Below are 26,568 nucleotides of genomic sequence, written 5' to 3' on the forward strand. Positions count from 1 at the left end.
CAAATTTTCCCAGAAGAATCTATTACTGGGGCTGCTGCTGTGGTGTAGCGGGTAAAGCCACCGCCTGTAGTGCCAGCATCCCATATGGACCTGGGTTTGAGTCCCGGCTGCTCCACTTACAATCCGGATCTCTGCTATGGCCTGGGAAAGCAGTAGAAGATGGCCCAAATCCTTGGGCCCTTGCACCCACTGGGGAGAACTGGAAGAAGCTCCTGGCTCTTGGCTTTGGATTGACCCAGCTCCAGCCATTGCAGCCATTTGGGGAGTGAACCAGCGGATGGAAGACCTCTCTTCTCCCCCGTCCCCCCCCCGCCCCGTGTGTAACTCTTGCAAATCAATCTTTAACAGATTTATTTGAAAGTTAGAGTTAGGGAGGCAAAGGCAGAAAGAGAGAGAGAGAGAGGTCTTCCATCCACTGGTTCACTCCCCAAATGGCTGCAATAGCTAGAGCTGGGTCAATCTGAAGCCAGGAGCCAGGAGCTTCTTCCAGGTCTGCCACGTAAGTTCAGGGGTCTAAGGACTTGGACCATCTTCTGCTGCTTTCCCAGGCACATTAGCAGGGAGCTGGATCTGAAGTGAAGCAGCTGGGACTCGAACTGGCTCCCATATGGGATGTCAGCACTGCAGACAGTGGCTTTACCCACTAAGCACAATGCTGGCCTCAAGAAACTTTTTTTTTTTTTAAGATTTTATTTAATGGCCGGTGCTGTGGCTCAATAGGCTAATCCTCTGCCTGCGGTGCCGGCACCCAGGGTTCTAGTCCCGGTCGGGGCGCCGGATTCTGTCCCAGTTGCTCCTCTTCCAGTCCAGCTCTCTGCTGTGGCCCGGGAGTGCAGAGGAGATTGGCCCAGGTCCTTGGGCCCTGCACCTGCATGGGAGACCAGGATGAGCACCTGGCTCCTGGCTTTGGATCAGCGTGGTGCACTGGCCGGGGCGGCCATTGGGGGTGAACCAACGGAAAAAAAGGAAGACCTTTCTCTCTGTCTCTCTCTCTCACTATCCACTCTGCCTGTCAAAAAAAAAAAAAAAGATTTTATTTATTTATTTGACAGGTAGAGTTACAGGCAGAGACAGGGAAAGACACAGAAAAAGGTCTTCCATCCACTGGTTCACTCCCCAGATGGCTGCAACAGCCAGAGCTGAGCTGATCCAAAACCAGGAGTCAGGAGCATCTTCCAGGTCTCCCATGTGGGTGCAGGGGCCCAAGTACTTGGGCCATGTTCTACTGCTTTCCCAAGCCATAGAAGAGAGCTGGATTCGAAGTGGGGCAGCCAGGACTCAAACCAGGAAGGCAGTAGAATATGGCCCAAGTCCTTGGGCTCCTGCACCTGCATGGGAGACCTGGAAGAAGCTCTAGCTATTATGGCCATTTGGGAAGTAAACCAACAGATGGAAAACCTCTCTCTCTCTGTCTCTCTCTCTCTCTCTGCCTTCCTGTAACTCTGACTTTCAAATAAAATAAGTAAATCTTTTAAAAAGTCTATTATCTTATAGCATGATAAATATGGTTAGGTGATTTCCTATTGTCCCTTTTCTTAAGAAAAAAGTCAAGAAAATAGTGATAGTTTATGGTTTTTTAAGAGGGGCAATTTTCTTTCTTCAACATCATTGTGGTATTAAATAAATGATTTTTGAATAAATACATGCATTTTAAGCTCTAGAATATATTAAATTAAATACGTGATATATATCATGTATAATATATAATTATAAATAAATATTATATATAACATAACATATAAATATATATGATGCTTAACTTTCATGTGTGTAATTTTTTAAAAAATGCATTTATTTATTTGAAAACCAGAGTTAGAGAGAGGGAGAGCCAGAGAGCTCTTCCATTTGCTGTTCACTCCTCAGATGGCTCAACAGCAGGAGCTGGGCCAGACCGAAGCCAGGAGCCAGGAGCCAGGAGCCAGGAGCCAGGAACCAGGAGCCAGGAGCCAGGAACCAGGAGCCAGGAGCCAGGAACCAGGAGCCAGGAGCCAGGAGCCAGGAACCAGAAGCTTCTTCTCAGTTTCCCACATGAGTGGCAGGGGCCCAAGCACTTGGGTCATCATCCACTGCTTTCCCAGGCACATGAACAGGGAGCTGGATAGGAAGTGGAACTGGTGCCCATATGGGATGCTGGCACTGCAGATGGCGGATTTACCTGCTTTGCCACAGCACTGGCCTCTCATATTGAAACAGCTGAAGTAAATTCCAACATGTGATTGGGGATTTTCTTCTATAGTTTTTTTCTCCTTTTCTTTCATTTTAAGCTAGAGAATATATTTTTTCTCCTTTACATACATTTTAAAGTATAGAACAGATTAAATTGAATGTTACATATAACAATATATAAATATATATTATGTTCAAGTTAATATTTGGAATTTTTTTTGTTTTTGTTTTTTGACAGGCAGAGCGGATAGTGAGAGAGAGAGACAGAGAGAAAGGTCTTCCTTTTGCCGTTGGTTCACCCTCCAATGGCTGCCACGGCTGGCGCACTGCAGCCGGCGCACCGCGCTGATCCGATGGCAGGAGCCAGGTGCTTCTCCTGGTCTCCCATGGGGTGCAGGGCCCAAGCACTTGGGCCATCCTCCACTGCCTTCCCTGGCCACAGCAGAGAGCTGGCCTGGAAGAGGGGCAACCGGGAAAGAATCTGGCGCCCCGACCGGGACTAGAACCCCGTGTGCCGGCGCCGCTAGGTGGAGGATTAGCCTAGTGAGCAGCGGCACTGGCCAATATTTGGAATTTTTAAAAACTGAAATAAATTCCAACCTGTGAGCAGGGATTTTCTTCTATAGTTTTTTTTCCTCTTTTTTAAAAGAAGAATAAACAAAAAACCTACTCATGTCCAGAGTTTACATAATGAGCCTATTTTAGTACAAAAAATACATCAAGAATCAACAGATAATATTGTGCATGGACACAAAGGACCTAGCCAAAAAGTATGCTCTCATTTATTATTTATTTATTTTTGGTTCAGCTTTATTTATTTGAGAGGCAGAGTTACAGACAGAGAAGGAGAGGCAGAGAGAGAGAGAGAGAGAGAGAGCGAGCGAGCTTCCAGCTGCTGGTTCACTCCCTAAATGGCCACATACTGGAGCTTCTCTGATCCAAAGCCAGGAACCAGGAGCTTCCTCCAGGTCTCCAATGCAGGTACAGGGGCCCAAGGACTTGCACCATCCTCCACTGCTTTCCCAGGTCATACTAGAGAGCTGGGTCAGAAGAGGAGCAGCAGGGACTAGAACCTGCGCCCATATGGGATGCCGGCACTGCAGGCAGTGGCTCAACCTACTGCACCACAGTGCCGGCCCCCATGCTCTCATTTATTAAATGGATCAGAAGTAAGGTCAATTGAGCAAGGTACCTCTCTCTTCTGTGGAGTCTTGGGGGTTCACAATCCAGGCCATTAGCAGGGAAGGCTCTGATTCTGCACTAAATATCCTGCACACATGCTAAGGAACCACCCCCTCACCAGCTGCCTGCCTTAATACATATCAGAAGGACCCCGACAGTGGGATCACAGGCAGCAGGAATGAGCAGGGGAAAGCAGTATAGAGGAGGTTGAAAAATTCATTTGAAGCTTCTGAGCCTGGCATGAGATATTTCCCATTATATGTTGCTCTGTGACTTTACCTGACATCTCTGGCTCTCTCCGGAACAGAAAAGATGGCTTTCTATTCTGAAGCCATGGGCAGGAGTTTGGGTACTAGTTGAATGATATTATTTTTATATGTTCCTTCTCATCCATGCAAAGATGAAGTGGCACTTCTTTTCTCTCCCTCTCTTTCTTTTTTAAGTGCATGATTTTAAAGAGTACTTGATTCAGTTTGATCATGCAGTTGGGCTACAGGAACTAGAACAGGCTATAATTTTTTTTTATATCAGCCCACACAAGTCATTCTGAACAGAACCAACCTTAGCTTTGGCAAAATGCAGGCAGTAATTAAGGTGAAGGTGTGGGCTTTTAGCTTAAATTATGCAAAGAGTTTCTTTGATTTGCCTTACTGATTGGAGCACAGGTTTGGGATAACAGTGTAAGATTGTTGAGCTCCTAGTTTCTGAAAAAAGTTTCTCAGGGTCATAAAAAATAATTCTTATTAAACACCAATAATGACACATAATTGCTGATCTTTATGTGTGTATAAAGTATTTATTGTTCTTTAATTTAAAAATATCTCTCAGGGTAGGCATTTGGCCAGGTTTTTGTTTTTTAAGATTTATTTATTTATTTTGAAAGAGTTATGGGGTGGAGATGGGAGATAGATGATAGATAGATAGATAGATAGATAGATGAACCTTTCATCTGCTGGTACATTCCCCAGATGGCTGCAACAGCCAGTGATGGGCCAGGCAGAAGCCAGGGACCAGGGGCTTCCTTCAGGTTTCCTATGTGGGTGGCAGGGGTCCAAGCACTTGGGTCACACTCTGCTGCTTTTCCCAGGGCACTAGCAGGTAGCTGAATCAGAAGTGGAGCAGTGGAGACATGAACCAGCGCCCACATGCCCACATGGGATGCCAGCTTTGCCCTTGGCTGTTTTTTTTTTTTTTTTTTTTGACAGGCAGAGTTAGACAGTGAGAGAGAGAGAGACAGAGAGAAAGGTCTTCCTTCCATTGGTTCACCTCCAAATGGCTGCTACGGCTGGCGCTGTGCTGATCCAAAGCCAGGAGCCAGGTGCTTTTTCCTGGTCTCCCATGGGGTGCGGGGCCCAAGGACTTGGGCCATCCTCCACTGCACTCCTGGGCCACAGCAGAGAGCTGGACTGGAAGAGGAGCAACTGGGACAGAATCCGGCGCCCTAACCGGGACTAGAACCCGGGGTGCCGGCGCCACAGGTGGAGGATTAGCCTAGTGAGCCGCGGCACCAGCCGCCCTTGGCTTTTAAGATGCTACTTGGGGCGCCTACACCCCACGTTGTAGTGCCTGAGTTCAGGCCTAGATCCACTCCGGATTGCAGTCTCCTGCTACTGCCCAGCTTGGGAGACTCAGGTAGTCGGGTTCCTCACACTCACCTTGAGACCTGGATTGAGTTCTTGGCTTCTCGCTCTGGTCTGGTCCAGCTGTCTGATGTGGGCTTCTGGGGAGTGAATCAGCAGATGGGAGATCTCTGTCTCTGTCTCTTTCTCTGCCTTTCAAGATAAGTTTAAAGAAAAAAAATCAATGAAGATGTAAAAAATTACTTCCTTATCACTGTCTTACCTTAAAACAAAATAGAAAGGTGCTCCTTTACCATCATTGATTACCGCTAGGTTTTCAGGCCTTTTGCTTTTTAATGTCTTTTGTGGTTTTATTCTTAAAAGTCTTTATTTTTTAAGTTTTTTTTTTTTTTTTTAAACAGGCAGAGTGGACAGTGAGAGAGAGAGACAGAGAGAAAGGTCTTCCTTTACTGTTGGTTCACCCTCCAATGGCCGCTGCAGCCGGCGCACCGCGCTGATCCGAAGGCAGGAGCCAGGTGCTTTTTCCTGGTCTCCCATGGGGTGCAGGGCCCAAGCACTTGGGCCATCCTCCACTGCACTCCCGGGCCACAGCAGAGAGCTGGCCTGGAAGAGGGGCAACCGGGATAGAATCCGGCACCCCGACCAGGACTAGAACCCAGGGTGCCAGCACTGCTAGGCGGAGGATTAGCCTAGTGAGCCGTGGCGCCGGCAAAAATCTTTATTTTATTTATGTAACCTATTTGAAGGAGGTGGGGGAGAGAGAGAGAGAGAGAGAGAGAGACAGACAGACATGAACTCCCATTTGCTGGTCCACTCCCCAGATGCCTGCAAGAGATGGGGCAGGGCCAAGCTGAACCCAGGGACTAGGAACTCGATCCAAGTCTCCCACATAGGTGGCAGGGACCCAATTACCTAAGCCATCACCTGCTGCCTCCCAAAGCTGGAACTCGAACCCAGACATGCTCACGTGGAATGAAAGCATCCCAAACGGTATCTTAACTGCTGCGCCGAACTCCCACCCTGGTTTTATTTTTAATTACAAAATTACTAATACTCTTGATAAAACATTCAAGCAATACAGAAATGTATAAAATAAATGTTAAATCCTCCTTTCCTCCATCTAGCTCTACTCTTTTTTTTAAAATGATTTATTTATTTATTTGAAAGTCAGAGTTACACAGAGAGAGGAGAGGCAGAGAGAGAGGTCTTCCATCTGCTGGTTCACTCCCCAAATGGCCGCAACGGCCAGAGCTGAGTGATCTGAAGCCAGGAGCCAGGAGCTTCTTCCGGGTCTCCCACATGGGTGCAGGGGCCCAAGGACTTGGGCCATCTTCCACTGCTTTCCCAGGCCACAGCAGAGAGCTGGATTGGAAGAGGAGCAACCGGGACTAGAACCAGCGCCCATATGGGATGCCGGCGCTTCAGGCCAAGGCTTTAACCCACTGAGCCACAATGCCAGCCCTGAGCCATCTTCTACTGCTTTCCCAGGCCATAGTAGAGTAGCTCTACTCTTTAGATGGAGTTCCTGATAAACAGTTTAGTTTCCTTTCAGACGATTTTTGTGCAAGTAAAGATACTTTCAGTTTAAAAAAAAAGGAGTTACAGAGGATGGGAGAAGACAGAGAGGCCATTAGCTGCAAAAGCTGGGGCTGAGTCAAGCTGAAGCCAGGAGCCTGGAACTCCAGCCAGGTCTTCCATGTGGGTGCAGGGGCCACCCTCCACCACCTTCCCAGGAGTATTAGCTGGGAGTTGGATAGGAAGTGGAACAGTCAGGACTCGAACCAGCAGCCATATAGGATGCTGGTGTCACAGACAGAGGCTTAACCAGTTGCTCCACAATGCTGCCCCAAGAAACATTTTAGATTTAAAAAATTCTTTTTTTTAAAGATTTTATTTATTTGTTCAAAAGTCAGAGAGTTACACAGAGAGAAGAGAGGCAGAGAGAGAGAGAGAGGTCTTCCATCTGCTGGTTCACTCCCCAGTTGCCCACAATGGCTGGAGCTGTGCCGATCTGAAGCCAGGAGCCAGGAGCCTCCTCTGGGTCTCCCACGTGTGTGAAGGGGCCCAAGGACTTGGGCCATCTTCTACTGCTTTCCCAGGCCACAGCAGAGAGCTGGATCGGAAGTGGAGCAGCCAGGTCTCGAACTGGCGCTCATATGGGATGTTGGTGCTTCAGGTCAGGGCGTCAACCCACTGCACCACAGTGCCGGCCCCTAAAAAATTCTTTTTGTAAGAATGAGTTTGTACTCTGGCCTCAGAATCAGCCCTTAAGGCATTCGGATCTGGCTGAAGAGCCATGAGAGTATTTTAGGCATGGAAAGGCAAGATACTCTGGCAAAAAAACAAAAACAAAAACAAAAAACACCTAAATGAAAGATCTCTGTGAATGAGATCCCAGTGGAAAGAACAGGCCATCAAAGAAGGAGGTACCTTTCTCTGAAGGAGGAGAGAACTTCCACTTTGACTATGGCCTTGTCAAAATAAGATCAAAGTCGGCGAGCTCAGGGGGCTTCCATGGCCTTGGCAACTCATGACTAGAGCCTGGGGAGATTGCTGATGCCTTAAACAAGAGTGTCAATTTGTTAAGTCAACAACAGGAGTCACTGTGTACTTACTCCCCATGTAGGATCTCTATCCTTAATGTGTAGTTCAATGTGAATTAATGATATGACTAGTGCTCAAACAGTATTTGGCATTTTGTATTCTGTGTGGGGGCAAACTGATGAAATCTTTACTTAATATATACTAAATTGATCTTCTGTATATAAAGATAATCAAAAATGAATCTTGATGTGAATGGAATGGAGAGGGAATGGGAGATGGGTTGGTTGCGGGTGGGAGGAAAGTTATGGGAAGGAGAAAGCCATTGTAATCCATAAACTGTATTTTGGAAATTTGTATCTACTAAATAAAAGTTAAAAAAAGAAAGAAAACATATTGAAATAAATGCATATTAAAAGATTAAAAAAAAAAGAATGAGTTTGTATTCTACAGGAGAGACAGGATTGATTTTTTGGGGAATTTTTATTTTGAATTAATTCCGGACATGTAAAAAAGGTGTAAGAATAGCACAAAAATCTCTCTACACGCTTGACTCAGATTCTCCCTCTGTCAACATTCTACCATATTTATTTTATGATTGTCTCTGGTTCTGTTTATTTACATGTTATTTTTCTGAGCCATCTGAAGGTAAGTTGCAGTGGGGGGGGTGCCACTTTCCCCTAAATACTTAAATGTGTATCTCCTTTTTCTTTTTTTTTTAATTTTTATTTAATAAATATAATTTCCAAAAGTACAACTTTTGGATTATAGCGGTTCCCCCCCCATAACCACCCTCCCACCCGCAAATCATCCCATCTCCTACTCCCTCTCCCATCCCATCCCATCCCATCCCATTCTTCATTAAGATTCATTTTTTTTTTGACAGGCAGAGTGGACAGTAAGAGAGAGAGAGAAAAGTCTTCCTTTTCCGTTGGTTCATCCCTCAATGGCCGCTGCAGCCAGCGCCCTGTGGCCGGCGCACCATGCTGATCCAAAGCCAGGAGCCAGGCGCTTCTCCTGGTCTCCCATGCGGGTGCAGGGCCCAAGCACTTGGGCCATCCTCCACTGCACTCCCGGGTCACAGCAGAGAGCTGGACAGGAAGAGGAGCAACCGGGACAGAATCCGGCGCCCTGACTGGGACTGGAACCCGGTGTGCTGGCGCCACAGGCGGAGGATTAGCCTATTGAGCCGCAGTGCCAGCCACATTTTTAATTATCTTTATATACAGAAGATCAACCTAGTATATACTAAGTAGAGATTTCAATAGTTTGCATCCACACAGATACACAAAGTATAAAGTACTGTTTGAATAGTTTTACTGTTAATTTGCATAGTATAACACATCAGGTACAGAGATCCTACATGGGGAATAAGTGCACCATGACTCCCGTTATTGATTTAACAATTTGACACTCTTATTTATGACATCAGTAATAACCTGAGGCTCTTGTCATGAGCTGCCAAGGCTATGGAAGCCTCTTGAGTTCACAAACTCCGACCTTATTTAGACAAGGCCATAATCAAAGTGGAAGTTCTCTCCTCCCTTCAGAGAAAGGTACCTCCTTTGATGGCCTGTTCTTTCCACTGGGATCTCACTTGCAGAAATCTTTCATTTAATCTTTTTTTTTTTTTTTTTTTTTTTTTTTTTGCCAGAGTGTCTTGGCTTTCCATACCTGAGAAACTCTCATGGGCTTTTTAGCCAGATCCGAATGCCTTAAGGGCTGATTCTGAGGCCAGAGTTCTGTTTAGGGCATCTGCCATTCCATGAGTCTGCTGTGTATCCCATTTCCCATGTTGGATCATTCTCTCCTTTTTAATTCTATCAGTTATAATTAGCAGACACTAGTCTTGTTTATGTGATCCCTTTGACACTTAATCCTATCTTTATGATCAATTCTGAACTAAAACTGATCACTTTAACTAGTAAGATGGCATTGGTACATGCCAACTTTATGGGATTTGGAATTCCATGGCACATTTCTAGCTCTATCATTAGGGGTAAGTCCAAGTGATCGTGTGCTGAACTGTACATCTCCTCCCTCTCTTATTCTCACTCTATTTTTAACAGGGATCAATTTTCAGTTCAATGTGTATCTCCTAAGAAGGACCTTTTCCCTTATAACCATAGAACATGATCAAAAGCAGTGAGTTAACATTGATAAAATACTCTTACGTACTTTACAGATTTTTTTTTTTTGACAGGCAGAGTGGACAGTGAGACAGAGAGAAAGGTCTTCCTTTGCCGTTGTGCCGTTGGTTCACCCTCCAATGGCTGCCGCTGCCGGCACGCTGCGGCCGGCGCATTGCGCTGATCTGAAGCCAGGAGCCAGGTGCCTCTCCTGGTCTCCCATGGGGTGCAGGGCCCAAGGACTTGGGCCATCCTCCACTGCACTCCCTGGCCACAGCAGAGAGCTGGCCTGGAAGAGGGGCAACCGGGAAAGAATCCGGTGCCCTGACTGTGACTAGAACCCGGTGTGCCGGTGCCGCTAGGTGGAGAATTAGCCTAGTGAGCCGCGGTGCCAGCCAACTTTACAGATTTTACTCTGTTTTCCCAAGGGCACTACTTTCTAGTTGTGTTATCAGGTATTAAAAGGAATGTATCAACAGATACTTGCCTCAAAGTTTAAGAAAGAATTGTGCAGATGGATGACCTGGCTAAACAAACACAGATGACTTGGCTGCTCCTACCTCTATGTAATCTCCAGGTGTCTGACGACCCCCTACCCTCCATGTCCCACCCCACACACACAGACACACAAGCACCCTTCAGGGGCCTTGATGTTTCCTCAACATGCAGAGTCCATAATTTCATTCGCATCCTCTTTCCCAAATGCTCCTTTAAAAAAATATTTATTTATCTGTTTTGATTCCATGTGAAAGGCACACGTGCACGCGCACACACACACACACACACAGATGGAGAGAGATCTTCCATTTACTGGTTCACTCCCCAATTATCTACAACAGCCAGGGATGGCCAGGGGGAAGCCAGGAACCAGGATTTCAATCTGGGCATCCCACACGGGTAGCAGGAATTCAATTCCTTGAGCCTTCACCTGCTGCCTCCCAGAGTGTGCATTAGCAGGAAGCTGGATTAGCAGCAGAGTAGCTGGTACTTCACCATGGGATGTGGGCATCTCAAGCAGTGACTTAGCCACTGCACCACATGCCCACAACTCTTCCCTTTTGCTCTGACAAATCCCACTGACACCTTTCGCAGCCTAACCTGCCTCATGGTACTCATTTGCTTCATTTTTATTCTTCAGCTTTCCGGGTAAGGCCACTTTATAGCACTTCCTATTAACCTATCACTTTTTAGATTTATACCTGATAGTTACACTATTTAAAGCTTACGGAAATCTGGAATCCTCAAGCACCTAGCCCAGGGCTCAGAACAGAATCATCAATAAATGCCGGTTTAATACTGAGTGGCCCATCCATCTTTTCATGATTGCGTGCCATCAAAATGAATAAAATGCTGACTACTCTTTTTCTAAGTTTCACTCCTTTCTCATTTGAGCTAAAATGTTCCATCCTAAGCAAATCAAGGAAAGGATTACAGTTTAACAAACCATCTGCATTGGCGTTGGTGTTGTAGCATAAGCGGGTAAACCTCGGCCTGTGACACCTGCATCCCATACGGGCGCCAGTTCATGTCCCAGCTGCTCCACTTCTGATGCAGCTCTCTGCTAATAGCCTGAGAAAGGCAGTGGAAGGTGGCCCAAGTGTTTGGGCCCCTCCCACCCACATGGGAGACCTAGAAGAAGCTCCTGGCTTCTGGCTGCATCTGGGGAGTGAACCAGCAGATGGAAGAGTTATCTCTCTGTCTCTGCCTCTCTGTCTGTAATCCTTTCAAAATACATGAATAAATATTTTTTGTTTGTTTTTTAAATACCTGCACTGAAAAACTACAAAGCCTTGATGCAAATAAAAAGATCTAACTAAATTAAAAAATATTCCATGTTCATGGATTGAAAGACTTAATATTAAGATGGCAATACTACTGAAAGCTTTCTATAGACTTAGCACAGTCCTTATCAAAATTCCAACTCCTTTTTTTTCCACAGAAATGAAAAATCTTCTGAAATTCATGTGAAATTTCCTCAATCAAAATAATCTTAAAAATAAAGGACAAAATTGGACTATTCACACTTACCTTTTTCAAAACTTACTACAAACCTACAGTAATCAAAATGGGCAGCAGTGCCACAAGGATGGACCTGTAGGTAGGTCACCAGGACAGAACTGAGTCCAGAAATAGACACATACATCTAAGCTCAGCTGATCTTTTAAAAATCAACATAAAACGTATCGTCTTTGTAAGTGGGTAACCTGGCGGCAGCAAAGACATGTGCATTGCTGTGAGGTGATTACCACTCCCCAACTCCGCACCTCTTCCTATCCTGCAAATCTCAAATGCTGTGCTCATTAACAAGTAACATGGCCACCTGAGTTTTGATAAAGTCCATTCAGTCTCTTCAACAACTGGTCCTGGAACAACTGGATTTCCACATGCAAAGCCATGAGACTAGGGCTGCCATTGTGGTGTAGCGAGTAAAGCCACGGTGGCTTTCAGCGTTGACATTCCATATGGGCACTGGTTCGAGTCCTGGCTGCTCCACTTAAGATCCAGTTCCCTGCTAATGGTGTGGGAAAAGCAGTGGAAGATGGTCCAAGTGCCTGGTCCCTGCCACACGTATGGGAGACCCAGATGAAGTTCCTGGCTCCTGGGCTTCTGCCTGGCCCAGCCTGTGGCTGTTGTGGCCATCTGTGGAGTGAACCAGAAGATGGAAGATCTCTCTCTGTTTCTTCCTCTCTCTAATTCTAATTTTCAGATAAATATATAATTAATTTAAAAAATGAGGTTGAACTCCCAACTTCTACCATCTAGAAAAATTAATTCAAAATATATCCATAACCATAAGGGCTAAAATAATAAAATTCTTAGAAGAAACTTGAGTAAATCTTCATGAGTTGGATTTGGCAATGGATTCTTTTTTTTTTTTTAAGATTTATTTATTTATTTGAAAGGCACAGTTACAGAGAGAGGCAGAGAGAGAGAGAGAGAGAGAGAGGTCTTTCATCCACTGGTTCACTCCCCAAATGGCAGCAATGACAGAAGCTGGGCTGATCTAAAGCCAGGAGCTTGGAGCTTCTTCCAGGTCTCCAACGCGGGTGCAGGACCCAAGGACTTGGGCCATCCTCCACTGCCTTCTCAGGCCAGAGCAGAGAGCTGGATTGGAAGTGGAGCAGCTGGGACTTGAACCTGTGCCCTTCTGAGATACCGGCACTTGAGGCAGTGGCTTTACCTACTACACCACAGCACCAAGCCTGGCAATGGATTTTTTTTTTTTTTGACAGGCAGAGTTAGACAGTGAGAGAGAGAAAGACAGAGACAGAGAGACAGAGAGAAAGGTCTTCTTTCCGTTGGTTCACCCCCAAAATGGCCGCTACGGCTGGTGTGCTGCGCGGATCTGAAGCCAGGAGCCAGGTGCTTCCTCCTGGTCTCCCACGGGGGTGCAGGGCCCAAGCACTTGGGCCATCCTCCACTACACTTCCGGGCCACAGCAGAGAGCAGGACTGGAAGAGGAGCTACCGGGACAGAATCTGGCGCCGCAACCAGGACTAGAACCCGGGGTGCCGGCACTGCAGGCGGAGGATTAGCCTAGTGAGCCGCGGTGCCAGCTGGCAATGGATTCTTAAAATGACACAAAAGCATATGCTTTGAACACGTGCCCTTGCCACTGGCTGGCCAGCAAGCGTTCTGTTTGCCCTCACAATAGTTCACTGGGACAGCGAGTAAATTTACTGGTACCTCAAGAAAAAGAAGCTGAATGTGCTGCAGTTAGTTTCTTTAGCACCTACATGCGGCATTTTGCTTGGCTTTATTATTTTGTCTCGATAAATATGCTTTGTGGACCTCAATAGACAGCGGTGTAGCATCCTTTCGCTGTTGCTGTTCCTTTACTCCCACACACCCCGAGCAAAGAGGATGCTCCTTCTGTGACAGACACACAGTTCCCAGACCTCCCCTCCATGCTGCTTTCCTCACCCGCTTCCCCGTGCCACCCCGAGCTGAGGTCACTGCTTCCAAGCTCAGTTACAAACCATGGCCCCTGAGTTGTGTTCAATACAGACTTACAATTAGGTAAATTAAAAACTTTTGTGCATCATAGTACATTTTCAAGAGTGAAAAGACATGGGGCAGGTATTATGGTGCAGTAGGTTGAGCTACCTCTTGGGAGGCCGGCATCTTATACTGGAGATCTGGCTACTTGGCTTCCAATCCAGCTTCCTGCTCATGCACACCTTGGGAGGCAGCAGGTGATGGCTCAGGCAATTGGGTCTCTGTCACCCATGTGGGTGCCCTGATGGAGTTCCTGGTTCCTGGCTTCGGCCTGGCTCAGCCCTCACAATTGTGGGCATTTGGGGAAGGAACCAGTGGAATGATGCTCTTTCTCTCTCACTATCTCTCTGTATGTCACTCTGCATTTCAAAAAAAAAAAAAAAAATCAAACTTTAAAAAAAAAGTGAAAAGGCCGGCGCCGTGGCTCACTAGGCTAATCCTCCACCTTGTGGCGCCAGCACACCAGGTTCTAGTCCCGGTTGGGGCGCCGGATTCTGTCCCGGTTGCCCCTCTTCCAGGCCAGCTCTCTGCTGTGGCCAGGGAGTGCAGTGGAGGATGGCCCAGGTGCTTGGGCCCTGCACCCACGTGGGAGACCAGGATAAGTACCTGGCTTCTGCCATCCGATCAGCGCTGTGCGTCAGCTGCAGCGAGCCGGCAGCGGCGGCCATTGGAGGGTGAACCAATGGCAAAGGAAGACCTTTCTCTCTGTCTCTCTCTCTCTCACTGTCCACTCTGCCTGCCAAAAAATAAAATAAAAAAAAAAAGTGAAAAGACCACCTACAGGATGGAAATACATCTGCAGATTATATATCTTGGAAGGTTTGATATCTAAAATATATAATGAACTCCTACAATGCAACAACAAAAAGACAAACAACCCGATCTTAAAACAGGCAAAGGATTTGCATAAACATTTCTTCAAAGGAAATAAACAAATGGCTAACAGATCAAGAAAAATGTTAATAGCATTAGTGATTTGGGAAACAGAAATCGAAGTTACAGCGAGCTGCCAGTGCACATCTACTCCGATGGCTATTATCAAAAAACTGAAAATACCAAGGGTTGCTGAGGATGTGCAGAAATTAGAACCCTTGTATGTTGCTAAAGAGAATGTAGAAGGATGCAGCTGCTGTGTAAAACAGTTTGGTGGGGCTGGCGCTGTGGTGTAGCAGGTAAAGCCACCACCTGCAGTGCTGGCACCCTATATGGGCACCAGTTTGAGACCCAGCTGCGCCTTGGGCCCCTGCACCTGCATGGGAGACCCAGAAGAAGCTCCTGGCTCCTGGCTTCGGATTGGCTCAGCTCCGGCCATTGTCACCAGTTGAGGAGTGAACCAGCGGATGGAAGACCCCCCCCCCCTCTTCTCTCTGTGTGTAACTCTGACTTTCAAATAAATAATAAATAAATCTTTAAAAAAAAAACAGTTTGGTGTTTCTTAAAAATTCAGATGCAGAATGACCATAGGACCATGCCCAGGTATGCAGTAAAAAAAAAAAAAAAATGGAAAATACTGACTCAAATAGACACTTGTACATATTGTACCGCACAATGTCCATAGCACTATTATTCTCAATAGACAAAAGGTGGAAACAACTCATGTGTCAACAGAGGAGTGGATAAATACAACTTGATATACCACACACTCAGATGGCAGAATATTACTCAGCCACTAAAAGGACTGTGCTTCTGATACATGCTGTAACCCAGATGAGTCTTCGGAACATTATGCTAAGGGAAATAAAGCAACCAAAGGACAAATACTGCATGAAATAGCCAGAATCTTATATGAAATATCTAGAACAAGCAAGTCCACTGGAGTAGAAAGTAGAGATTATCAGGGCTGGAGGTAGGGGAGAATGAGGTACAGAGTTTGTTAGGAGGAAAACACTTGGTGGTGATATGTGGACAACACAGTTAATGCCGCTGAATTTTACACTTAAATGGCATACCCTGTGTTCTCTATATGTTACTACACAATGCACACAGGACCAGGACCTACCTGAACCTCCCTCAGAGTCTCAGACCCATATGGTGGCAGTCTAGTCACTTTTATTTTTTGACAGGCAGAGTGGACAGTGAGAGAGAGAGACAGAGAGAAAGGTCTTCCTTTGCTGTTAGTTCACCCTCCAATGGCCACCGTGGCCAGCGCGCTGCGGCCGGCGCATCGTGCTGATCCAATGGCAGGAGCCAGGTACTTCTCCTGGTCTCCCATGGGGTGCAGGGCCCAAGCACCTGGGCCATCCTCCACTGCACTCCCTGGCCACAGCAGAGAGCTGGCCTGGAAGAGGGGCAACCGGGACAGAATCTGGCGCCCTGACCGGGACTAGAACCCGGTGTGCCGGCGCCGCAAGGCGGAGGATTAGCCTAGTGAGCTGCGGCGCCGGCCTTAGTCTAGTTACTTTCTGGAGAGAGTGAGGGGAGGAAACTGCCAATTAAGGCAGGCCCGATATGTAAAATGCAAATCAAGGTAAGCATCAATGTCCTTCTGTGGTTTACATTCTGACAGACTAGCTTCCAGATTTTAGTTTGCATCAGACTTACTCAATCCAGCTGACTTGCTCTCCTTTATCTCCAGAAGTGATTCCCATTGAAGGTCTGGGCGTGCTGAAACACTATTTTCAATCCATTCCCCCAGGTGAGCGTGAAGCAGAAGTATTTTTGTATATTTGTTATTGCTGCACATTTCTTATTAGACTGCAAGAACAGTGAGGAGTTTGCCTTCTGCTACTCACTGGAGAGCCCCTGAGAACAAGATTCTTGGAGCTTTTGCCCTTTTAATGTCAAGCTTAGATTCCTGCTCTTGCTGCCGTCCACACACTTTGTCCTACCCAGGCTGTGGGACAAATCAAGAGGGCCAATCTTCTGCTGACTCTGCGTCAGGTCACAGTGACTCAGCACCATGTGGCAACTGTTCCTCCCGATCTGATCTTGTTACCCAGCTCTGACCTTGCTCTATTTTCTACCTCAATTTTGATAATTGGGTCTTTGTTTTTGTCACCAAACCACGGTCTCTTTCTTGCCAGTTTTCTCACGGGAGTATGTCCTTGAATTGTAGTCTCAGGATGAAGGTTTTCCTGCCCTGGCTCTGTATTGAAAGCACTCACCCGCACAACTGTGTTCCCTAATCCTCCCTCACTTCTATACCCTCTCTCAATACACACAATTCTCTTCTTCTTCACCGGATCTCTAGGGGTTGGTGTCTTCCCTGGGCCCTCACTTCTGATCCATTTACCTTTTCATGATCCCCCTACCCTGCAGCTCTGTCCTAGCAAATTGCCATCTAGTGTGGGAAAATTAGGCACAGGAGGCAATTCAAAGATGGCGCCCAAAGGAAGTAAGGTGGGTGGTACCCAAAGGTCGTTTACCACCAAAGCTGATTGGCTGCGCAGCATCAGGGGAGGTGACAACTGATGATGAGTGTACAGACATATGGCTGGTCCTGTAAAAAGTCACCCCGTAAAATGACCTTTCAAGTAACTGGTTGGTCCTTATGCCCTGCCCCAGTAATCCTGCGGTCTTGTGCTTTAAAAGGCTTTGCTATGCGCGCAATAAACCGAGTTCTTGCTTGCTTGACTTGACTCCCTGTTGCGTCTGTCTGTCTCCAGGATCGGGAGGCTGGGGAACGGGCGAGCGGCACACTTACCTTTCTTCAGACCCAGTCCATCCTGTTGGGGTGGACTAAGACCCTGCAGTCCAGCTCTGCAGGTTCCTGGCCCCAGACTTAGGCTCCCCATTTAGGCTTTTCTTGGATTCCTTAGCCCTAGGCTGTGCTCAGATGCCTTCCAGAACACCCCAAATACCTCTGCTGCTTCCTGTTGCCCAGGGAGATGAAGGGAAAAGGAACTAGCAGTTACGGGTCTCCTCAATGTTTTTGCATTACACTAGCTGCTTTGCAGATGGCATTTAATGTTGTAGTAGACTGTTTTCAACTTTTTTTTTTTTCTGGACAAGGATATGACACAGAAAGGAAGGGTTAAGGCAACTTGTTCAAGGTAAATACAGTTAGTAGGTGGCAAAACTAGGGTGTACACTGAACTTGCTCTCATGTTTCTGCTTTCTCTCTGTCTGTGTGGAGGTGGGAGAAGGGGTAGCGTGAAAGGCTTCAGTTTCCACTGCTCTTTTTCTGCCCTGTCCCTGATCCACTCACTTAACCATGAAAACCAGGGTTACAGGACATGAAGCACCTCTCTTGGTTTGGTTGAATATTTATAACGTATGCCAGGGCTGGCATGAAGTATGTTTTCCCATGCATTTTATGTGTGTGAGTAGAATTATTGTTAATTCCCTCTGTGGAGGAAAAAGCTAAAAGTATGTCATCTGGGTTGCATATCTACAGCAACTAAACTCCCAACATCATTTTAAACAATGAAGTATCTGGGAAAGCTAGATTATATAATGATGATCTCTGGTATGTAATTACTGGTCAACAATTATTTCTATACCTCCAGCAAATCAGACTTGCTTTGGTTCCAACATTAACCAGAAAGTTTTTCTCACCTGTGGGGAGCAACTCGGACTAGACTGTTACTGGAATTAAGACTTATTCTATGCATCTGCTCTCCCACAATATGGCGCTGAGAAGGGAGTAACAGCTTCTACACAGCTGCCTCTAGTTCAACCAATAAACTATAGGACCTGCTCCTGATTGGAGGAGAGCAGCGTACTCGGCGTGTGGGTAGCAGAGTTGGGATTGGTGGAAGAGGACTATAAAGGAGGAGAGATACAACATGCACCAGGAACATCTATCTGAAGGAACACCTGTGCAGCCCCCAAGAGAGCTGGCCGGCGGTGTGCCGCTCCCCCGCGGAAGTGGGAAGGTGGCAGGGGGAACCGCCCTTCCACGGAGGTGGAAGGGACAGTAGCCAACCCAGGAAGAACCAGCAGCAAACCCGGGGAGGGCCGAGCAGACGAAAGAACAACGCAGGGTCCTGTGTCGTTTCTCCACGAAGAGGGGGAGCGACACTCACCCACTGATATAAATACAGAACAAGAAAGGAACACCTAGAATGGAATTCCTCACTTGTTCTTTTTTTATGGTTACAATAAGGAGATGAGTAGAGTATGGTTTCATAAATCACACCATGTACTGCTTTACAGAGAGATTTGTTTTTTACCATGCTGGAAGAGAGGGAGAAGAATGAGTGCAACATTCACAAAATCACCTATACACTCAATAGAGGAGGTACATTAGGCACATAGTGACTGAACGCCAGTTCCTTTTTCATATCCTGTTATTAAAGTCTAGTTGTTCAATTAGGACGGACTGTGAAGTCAAACTGGAGTTTGAGGTGTGACTTTCTAAGAGCAGTTCCTGGCAGAGATGGTTTGGCCAGCACAGCAGAGATCCCAAGGACACTCAAAGTCCTTTGATAGGACCAAGTGGTGGTGACGTTAGCTGATGCTACAGCTTTGGAGAATAGTTTACAGGCTGACAGGGGGCAGCCTGCTGCAGCCTAAGCTCTCCATATGTCTGTCAAAATTCCAGATTTCCAAGTGCTTGGGTCCCTGACACCATATAGGAGATCTGGAAGAAGCTCTTGGCTCCTAGCTGTTTCAGCAATTTGGGGAGTGAACCAGAAGATGGAATCTCTTTCTCTTTTCCTCTCCTCTCTCTTTGTAACTCTGTTTTTCAAATAAATAAATCTTTAAAACTAAATCCTGGATTTCTATGTATTTTGAAGTCCAGTACTTAGGACCAATTATACACATAGGGGATCTGATTAAACTCCATGTTCTTATGATAGAAAAACATGTAATTCATGTAACAAACTATGCAAGTGTTTGGAATAATTTAAAGCACATAACATACTGTTTAGGGAAGCATTGTTACAGAGGGCACCTGGCTTGTTGTGGAAATGCCCATAATATAGCTGAACTTTCTGGACTTTTCCACAGAGAACAATCTATAGGATTCTGATGATTCAATTAAAATTTTTTTGAAAATTGATTTATTTATTTGAAAGTCAGAGTTACACAGAGAAGGAGAGGTAGAGAGAGAGGTCTTCCATCTGTTGGTTCACTCCCCAATTGGCCGCAGTGGCCAGAGCTGTGCCGGTTTGAAGCCAGGAGCCTGGAGCTTCTTCCCGGTCTCCCACGCAGGTGCAGGGGCCCAAGGACTTGGGCCACCTTGTACTGCTTTCCCAGGCCATAGCAGAGAGCTGGATTGGAAGTGGAGCATCGGGGACTCGAACTGGCACTCATATGGGATGCCGGCACTGCACGTGGTGGTTTTATCCACTAAGCCACAGCACCGGCCCCTATTCCATTAACTCTTTTTTTTTTTTTTTTTTTTTGACAGGCAGAGTGGACAGTGAGAGTGAGAGAGAGAGAGAGAGAGACAGAGACAGAGACAGAGAGAAAGGTCTTCCTTTACCATTGGTTCACCCTCCAATGGCCGCCGTGGCCGGTGAGCTGTGGCTGGCGAGCTGTGGCCGGCGCACCGCGCTGATCTGAAGCCAGGAGCCAGGTGCTTCTCCTGGTCTCCCATGCGGGTGCAGGGCCCAAGCACTTGGGCCATCCTCCACTGCACTCCCGGGCCAAGCAGAGAGCTGGACTGGAAGAGGAGCACCGGGACAGAATCCAGTGTCCCGACTGGGACTAGAGCCTGGTGTGCCGGCGCCGCAGGTGGAGGATTAGCCTATTGAGCCGCGGCGCCGGCCTCCATTAACTTTTTTTTTTTTTAAAGTAACCACAAGTTACTTTATTTATTTATTTATTTATTTTTTGACAGGCAGAGTGGACAGTGAGAGAGAGAGACAGAGAGAAAGGTCTTCCTTTGCTGTTGGTTTACCCTCCAATGGCCAGCGTGGCCAGCACGCTGCGGCGGGCGCACTGCGCTGATCCGAAGCCAGGAGCCAAGTGCTTTTCCTGGTCTCCCATGGGGTGCAGGGCTCAAGCACCTGGGCCATCTTCCACTGCACTCCCTGGCCACAGCAGAGAGCTGGCCTGGAAGAGGGGCAACCGGGACAGAATCCGGCGCCCCGACTGGGACTAGAACCTGGTGTGCCAGCGCCACAGGCAGAGGATTAGCCTATTGGGCCTCGGCACCGGCCCTCCATTAACTCTTAATACTTGTCTAGCCTTATGCAAATTTTTCCTGGATTGCTTATGGAGAAGGCAAAATGCAATTTCCATCCCATGAGAGCTTGAAGACCAACCATATGTGTAATTATTGCAAAGATGCAAATTTTACCTCCAAATATCAGTTTCTATTTTCAAAACTAAAATTATTCTAGTCACCCAAACACTAAACCTCAGACTAGTTTTTTAAATTCCTCTTTTTATCTTCCAAGTCCAGTCAGTCACCATATTAAGCTGTCCCTCTGCTCTCTTCAACTGTTTGATCAAAAACCTTGCCAGGTCTCCCCCTTGCCTTATAATTAAGGCCACATGCCATGTATTGACTTTCAAGGCAACTGCAATCTGGCCTCCATTTATCTCTCCAACCTTATTTCGCCAGGTCCCCTTCTGCAAATTACAGTCCCAGAACATGCAGCAGCCCACTGCTGTGCCTAGCTCCATTCCTCTAACTTGTGGTGCGTGCCCTAATTTCCCCATCACACTAACTCAAGCCCCACTTTCCCTGTGAAAGTCATCCTGATCACTTCAGCACAGAATTCTCTCCACTTTCTCTCTTGCTTCTTTTTCCCTATAAATGATACACATGCCCTACTAAGTACAGTGATCCTGACACCTTACAAGGGCTTTACAGCCTGGATAGGAGGATGGGCTCTGCAATTGCTTGCTGTGTACTCTTAGATGGCGTGCTTACCCTCTCTGAGCCTCAATATCATCTGTGAAGTAAGAATCATAATTGCACCTCTTGGGGTTGTTGTTATCTATAAGCTCATTTATATCTATTTGTATATTTAGGTATCCTTTTATGTGGATGTGCTTTCTTCTTTACCTAATGTTTGCTTGTTCAGTGGTAGATATTGACTGCTTATGCCACTCATCCAGCTCCTTTAGAGAAAGTTCTGGTTCAGGTACAAGGACAATTATGGAGAAATATATAATTGAGAAAAGCACCATCCTGCAAATGTAAGTCGTGGGATAGCACAGAGAAAAAACGTCCCAAAGGAGAGAAAACAGCGGTTAGCCCTGGACTCGATGCCATACTCCTGCAGGTAAGAGACTTTCGGGTCCTCGGGGAAAGGAGAAGAAAGGGTTTGGCCAGATGATCCGGGACCCATTTCATTACCCTGTGGCAAGGGAGTGTCCTGGCTGGCTGGCTGGTGGCGGCAGCTGCGGGACTCTGACTCTTGTTGCCACAGAAACTGGTGCCGAGCTCCCAGCACAGGAAGCAGGGCTGACCTGCTGCTCACATTGGCTCTGGGCTCAAGGGAGCACAGGAGATGAGATTTTGTTTTCCTTTTTGGTGGCCCAGTCCAGTCCTGCTCACCAGTCTTGGAAAGGAAACAAAATTTCCATCTGTTAACTGCACACATGAATCTCAGGGGTGTGCTCTGTGGGCAGACTCACTGACAGTGCTGCGCTACACTGTGTGGGCACGGGGTGGCGTTAGTGGTGCTAGGGGTGTGTGTGTGTGTGTGTGTGTGTGTGTGTGTATGCATGTGCGTGCGCATAAGAGAGCGAGCCTGGCTAGACGGGGAGATTATATGACAGCTATGTGTGTGTGTGTGTGTGGGGGGCATTCCGGCTGGGGGATGGCACAAGCTTGGAGGGTCACTGGTCAGGGAGATCCACGCTGGACACACTGGGCGATAGAGGTAGGGGAAGATTCCAGCTGCAGAGATGCATGCTGGGGGAATTCAGCAGAGATGTGGCAATGCAGGCTATGGGCACACACCCTGGGGAGACCTAGTCCAGGGGAGTGTTGTGTTAATTTTCTATTGCTAGGTAACAAATCATCACAATTATCTGGTGGCTTCAAACAACATCCATGTATTCAGGGTTCTGTTGGTCACCAGTGCAGACGTGGAGTGGCTGAGTTCTCCACTCAGGATATCAGGGAGTTAAATCAAGCTTTCGTCTGGCTGATTTCCTATCTGGAGCTCAGGGTCCTCTTTCAAACTCAGGGCATTGCTGGAAGAATTCAGCCCCCGTGTGTGCAGGAGTGAGGCCCTCATTTTCACGCTGGCTGTGGGCCAGCCTCACAAGGATCACATAAGAGGGTACTCACAGCTCCTCGTCACGCAGGCCCCTCTCTATGTCCTTTCACACTCTCAGTCTCTGACTTTCCTGTTTTTAAACTCTAGACCCAGAGACAAAGGGTTCATGTGATCAAGTCAGGCTTACCAGGCCGTCTCCCTATCATGACGTCAGCGGGCATGGAACACCTGCAACACCTCCATCAGTGTCTGCCTATGATGGTGGGAGAAGGAGGATGCACACCAGGGACCAGAAGTCTCTAGGGCTATTCTTAGAATTCTGCCTTTCCCAGGGAGACAGAGACGGGGGAGTACATAGTGGTGGGACCGGTACAGTGAGGGTGCATTCAGGCAGGAGGGAGAAACACAGGCTTGGGGACTGCTGGCTGGGGAGGGATTCAGGCTGGGAGTGGTGCAAGCCGAGGAGGAGGACATATGTTAGGGCGGCGGATACAGGAAAGAGACAGGCTGGGGAGAGCAAAGATTTCAGGCAGGATATGGGCTGAGAGCTGATGCCCGCTGGAGAGTGATACTGGCCAGAGTGGGATGCGGGAGGCAGGTGTAACACAGCACCAGGCACAGCCTGCGTGCCTGGCTCATCGCTAGCCTGAATCTGAGGCTAAGATAGAAAGGTGTGCCCTGGTGTGACAGGGGCCTGTAGGAAGGCCACTCAGCTCTGCCTAGGTAATCAGGGACGGTTTCCTGGAGAGGAGGAGTCCTCACAGGATCCTCAGCCCCACACAGAAGAAAGGTGAGGCAAATGTTCAAGTCAGATCAAAGAACCTGAGCCCAGGCACAGAGCTGGCAATGCAGATTAAGACGCCAGATTAAGAGTTGTGCAGCTAAATCTCTCGTTAAGCCACCAGATGTGTTTCTCATCTTTTGAAACAAGATAATGACATCAAAGACAGCCTGTATAGAAGAGGAGGTATCCTGGCTTACACACCAGAGATTTGGGCTCCTGCGTGTGCTTTGCCCTGGCAGTAGGCAATCGCTCGCTGTTTCAGGGTCTCATTGAATAAATACGGGAATTTCAGCAGGTGAGAAACACATCTCACAACGATAAAGACTTTCAGAGCCTTAAATGAGACACATCCACTGACTGCGCCTGCAATTGGCCAGATGCTATTACAGTTCCAACTGATTTTCAGCTGTGTAAATGATGTAACTGGCTCTAGTTAAGTGTGTTTTCATAAAACGCTAAATAGTTTAAATAATTTCAGCAAATTAAAAAACCCCTTCTTCCTATTGAAGGATATTTTTGCTTGGGGAAAAATGTAATGGGAACCTGGTGAATATAGTTCAAGTCAGTTCAAGAGTCTTATTGATTACATTTGTTTGGTCAAATTCCAAGAAAATGCTATGGAATTTTATGCCAAAACTCTACTCTAAAATCTACCCCCAGGAAATTGTTCTTTCCATCATAACCTGAAATTCAAATATGGGGCTCTCAGTAGGTCTGGCTTTGCGTTCAGCATGTTTCTCAAGAAAGGGAAAGAATCGGCTGGCTATCAACTCAGGAAACACCTGCCTCTATATCTGAAAATCAATTACCTCATCACCTGTTCAAAATAATACTATTCAGTGAACACATAATGAGTGTCAGAGACACTGCTCAGTGCACTGCACATTATATCGAATCCCCTCAATAACCCTTGAGTTTCAGAATTAGGTGTTATTTTCCTGCTTTGACGCTCACTGTACTCCTGTCTCCTATGCCATGCTTCTGCTTATATCCCAGAATACTCTTTTGCTCTTTTACCGCAGCGAAGGCCGAGAACCTTCGGGCGGTTAGACAAGGTCACTGTTCTTCCATGAGACCCAGACTCAAAGGCACAGTCAGATTCATTCATTAGGCAGAGCCACTATGTAAAAGAGGCACCATCTGTGGACTCCGTGGTCTGAAACTGTGCTTTTTTGGGGAGGACTTTCCCACATTCCCCCTTTGAATATGGCACTGTTTCGTTTCACCCGGGGAGGCTATTAAAAATATTGAGGACGGCCTGAGCACTAGCCAATTAGAAGAGACTCCTGCCTAGCTAGGCTGTGGTCCCTCAGCTGCCTATGCAAATACCACAGACCTGGTGGCTTACAAAATAGGCATTTATTTCCCACGGCTCTGGGGGCTGCAAGTCCAATCAGATGGGTTCCTGTTAAGGTCTCTCTCCTTGGCTGGTGGCTGTCTCCAACTTGTGTGCTCACATGGTCTTCCTGCTATGTCTGCCTGTACCCCAATGCCACCCCCTCTTTAATAATGACAGAAATCATACTGAATTTTTACATAATTACCTCTTCAAAGACCTCCTAACTACAGTCACATTCTTAGGGACTCGGCATAAGAACCGCACCTGTGAACTTTGGGGGATGGGTACAGCTCCGTGGCATAGGTCCCCTTTGCCTCCCAGGTGGTGAGGACCCAGCATAGCAGGTGAGGCTGGGAAGAGGAGGGCTCTGGGCAGACTTGGAGCAACAGCTGGGGGAAGGGCTTTTTACCAGCCAGTGTGGACGTGTTCCATTACTTCAACAAGTGTTTGTGAGCTAAAGCTGTGCCCTGGCTCAGCCCCACTGGGCCTTCCAGTAGGAAGCCCCCTCCCGTGTGTTCCCCCGCCCCTCATCCCAGAATGCACCTCCTCTAAGCCTGCTGGCCTCAAGGCGGCTGCTGAGGAAGCTCAGAGGTGTCTCTCCAGTCCACAGCCCGGACACTGGCCCTCACTTCTCCACTCACTCCGAGTCCAGGCCTGGGCACAGACATGGAGAGGAGGGGCAAGAGGGAGGAGAGAACCATCTCGGCCTTGGTTTCTTCTTTCTCTGGGATGCGCAACTTTTTTATTTTTTAAAGAATTTATTAGCCGGCGCCGTGGCTCAATAGGCTAATCCTCCACCTAGCGGCGCCGGCACACCGGGTTCTAGTCCCGGTCGGGGCGCCGGATTCTGTCCCGGTTGCCCCTCTTCCAGGCCAGCTCTCTGCTATGGCCAGGGAGTGCAGTGGAGGATGGCCCAGGTGCTTGGGCCCTGCACCCCATGGGAGACCAGGAAAAGCACCTGGCTCCTGGCTCCTGCCAGGATCAGCGCGGTGCGCCGGCTGCAGCGGCGGCCATTGGAGGGTGAACCAACGGCAAAAGGAAGACCTTTCTCTCTGTCTCTCTCTCTCACTGTCCACTCTGCCTGTCAAAAAAAAAAAAAAAAAAAAAAAAAAAAAAAAAGAATTTATTTATTTATCTATTTATTTGGCAGAGTTATAGAGAGAGAAGGAGAGAGACACGGAGATCTTCCATCCCTTGGTTCACTTCCCAGATGGCTGCAACGGCTGGGGCTGGGCCACGGTAAAGTCAGGAGCCAGGAGCTTCTTCCCGGTCTCCCACGTGGGTGCCGGGTCCCAAGGACTACCTAATGGTTTTATTTCTCCCATGTCTTTCCCATCTGCTTAGATGTCCTTCACGTCAGCCACGTTTTCTGCCTCCAGTGCAGAGGCAGAAGAGAGGTTTATACGTGTGCGTTGGGCGAGAGAATGGGCCTGCGGAACTGCTTATGAATGAGTAAGGCAGGTCACCACGTGGGGTTTCTGCTCGGCCTCAAGGCTGCCTCAAGCCCAGAGGAGCAAGGGCATGAAAGGCTGGAAACCAAAAGGGACTGGGCCTAAGTGCTCAGTTCGCGTCACGGAGCCCGGAACAATGTGCACCCTGCACAAGATACTGCATTTGAACAGCAGCAGGATGAGCTCTGGGAAGTAGAGGCGGGAGCACAGAACACCAGACACACAGAACTTACAGGAAAAATGAAGACTAACGAGGAGGAAAAGCTTTGTCCTGGTGAACCGAGCAGAGGATGAGCTGAGCGGAGGGTGCTCAGCTGGGTCGGCGC

The 26,568-nt window shown here is 47.5% G+C and overlaps 1 long non-coding RNA gene across 2 annotated transcripts in view; it reads right to left on the bottom strand.

Annotated features, from left to right (window-relative positions):
• LOC127483724 (uncharacterized) overlaps positions 1 to 26,568 on the bottom strand; it is a 41,531-nt gene that overhangs the window by 7,899 nt on the left and 7,064 nt on the right. The window contains exons 1-2 of one of the 2 annotated variants that reach the window (XR_007910285.2): positions 16,139 to 17,742; positions 5,004 to 5,120 (exon numbers count right to left, since the gene is read on the bottom strand). This is a non-coding gene — a long non-coding RNA (uncharacterized lncRNA). Of the gene's footprint in view, positions 1 to 5,003; positions 5,121 to 16,138; positions 17,743 to 26,568 lie in introns of those variants that run through there. The other variant, XR_007910286.2, reaches the window with a different exon arrangement.

This window comes from Oryctolagus cuniculus, chromosome 12 (assembly GCF_964237555.1).
Source record: "Oryctolagus cuniculus chromosome 12, mOryCun1.1, whole genome shotgun sequence".
In the NCBI taxonomy this organism is placed as follows: Eukaryota; Metazoa; Chordata; class Mammalia; order Lagomorpha; family Leporidae; genus Oryctolagus; species Oryctolagus cuniculus.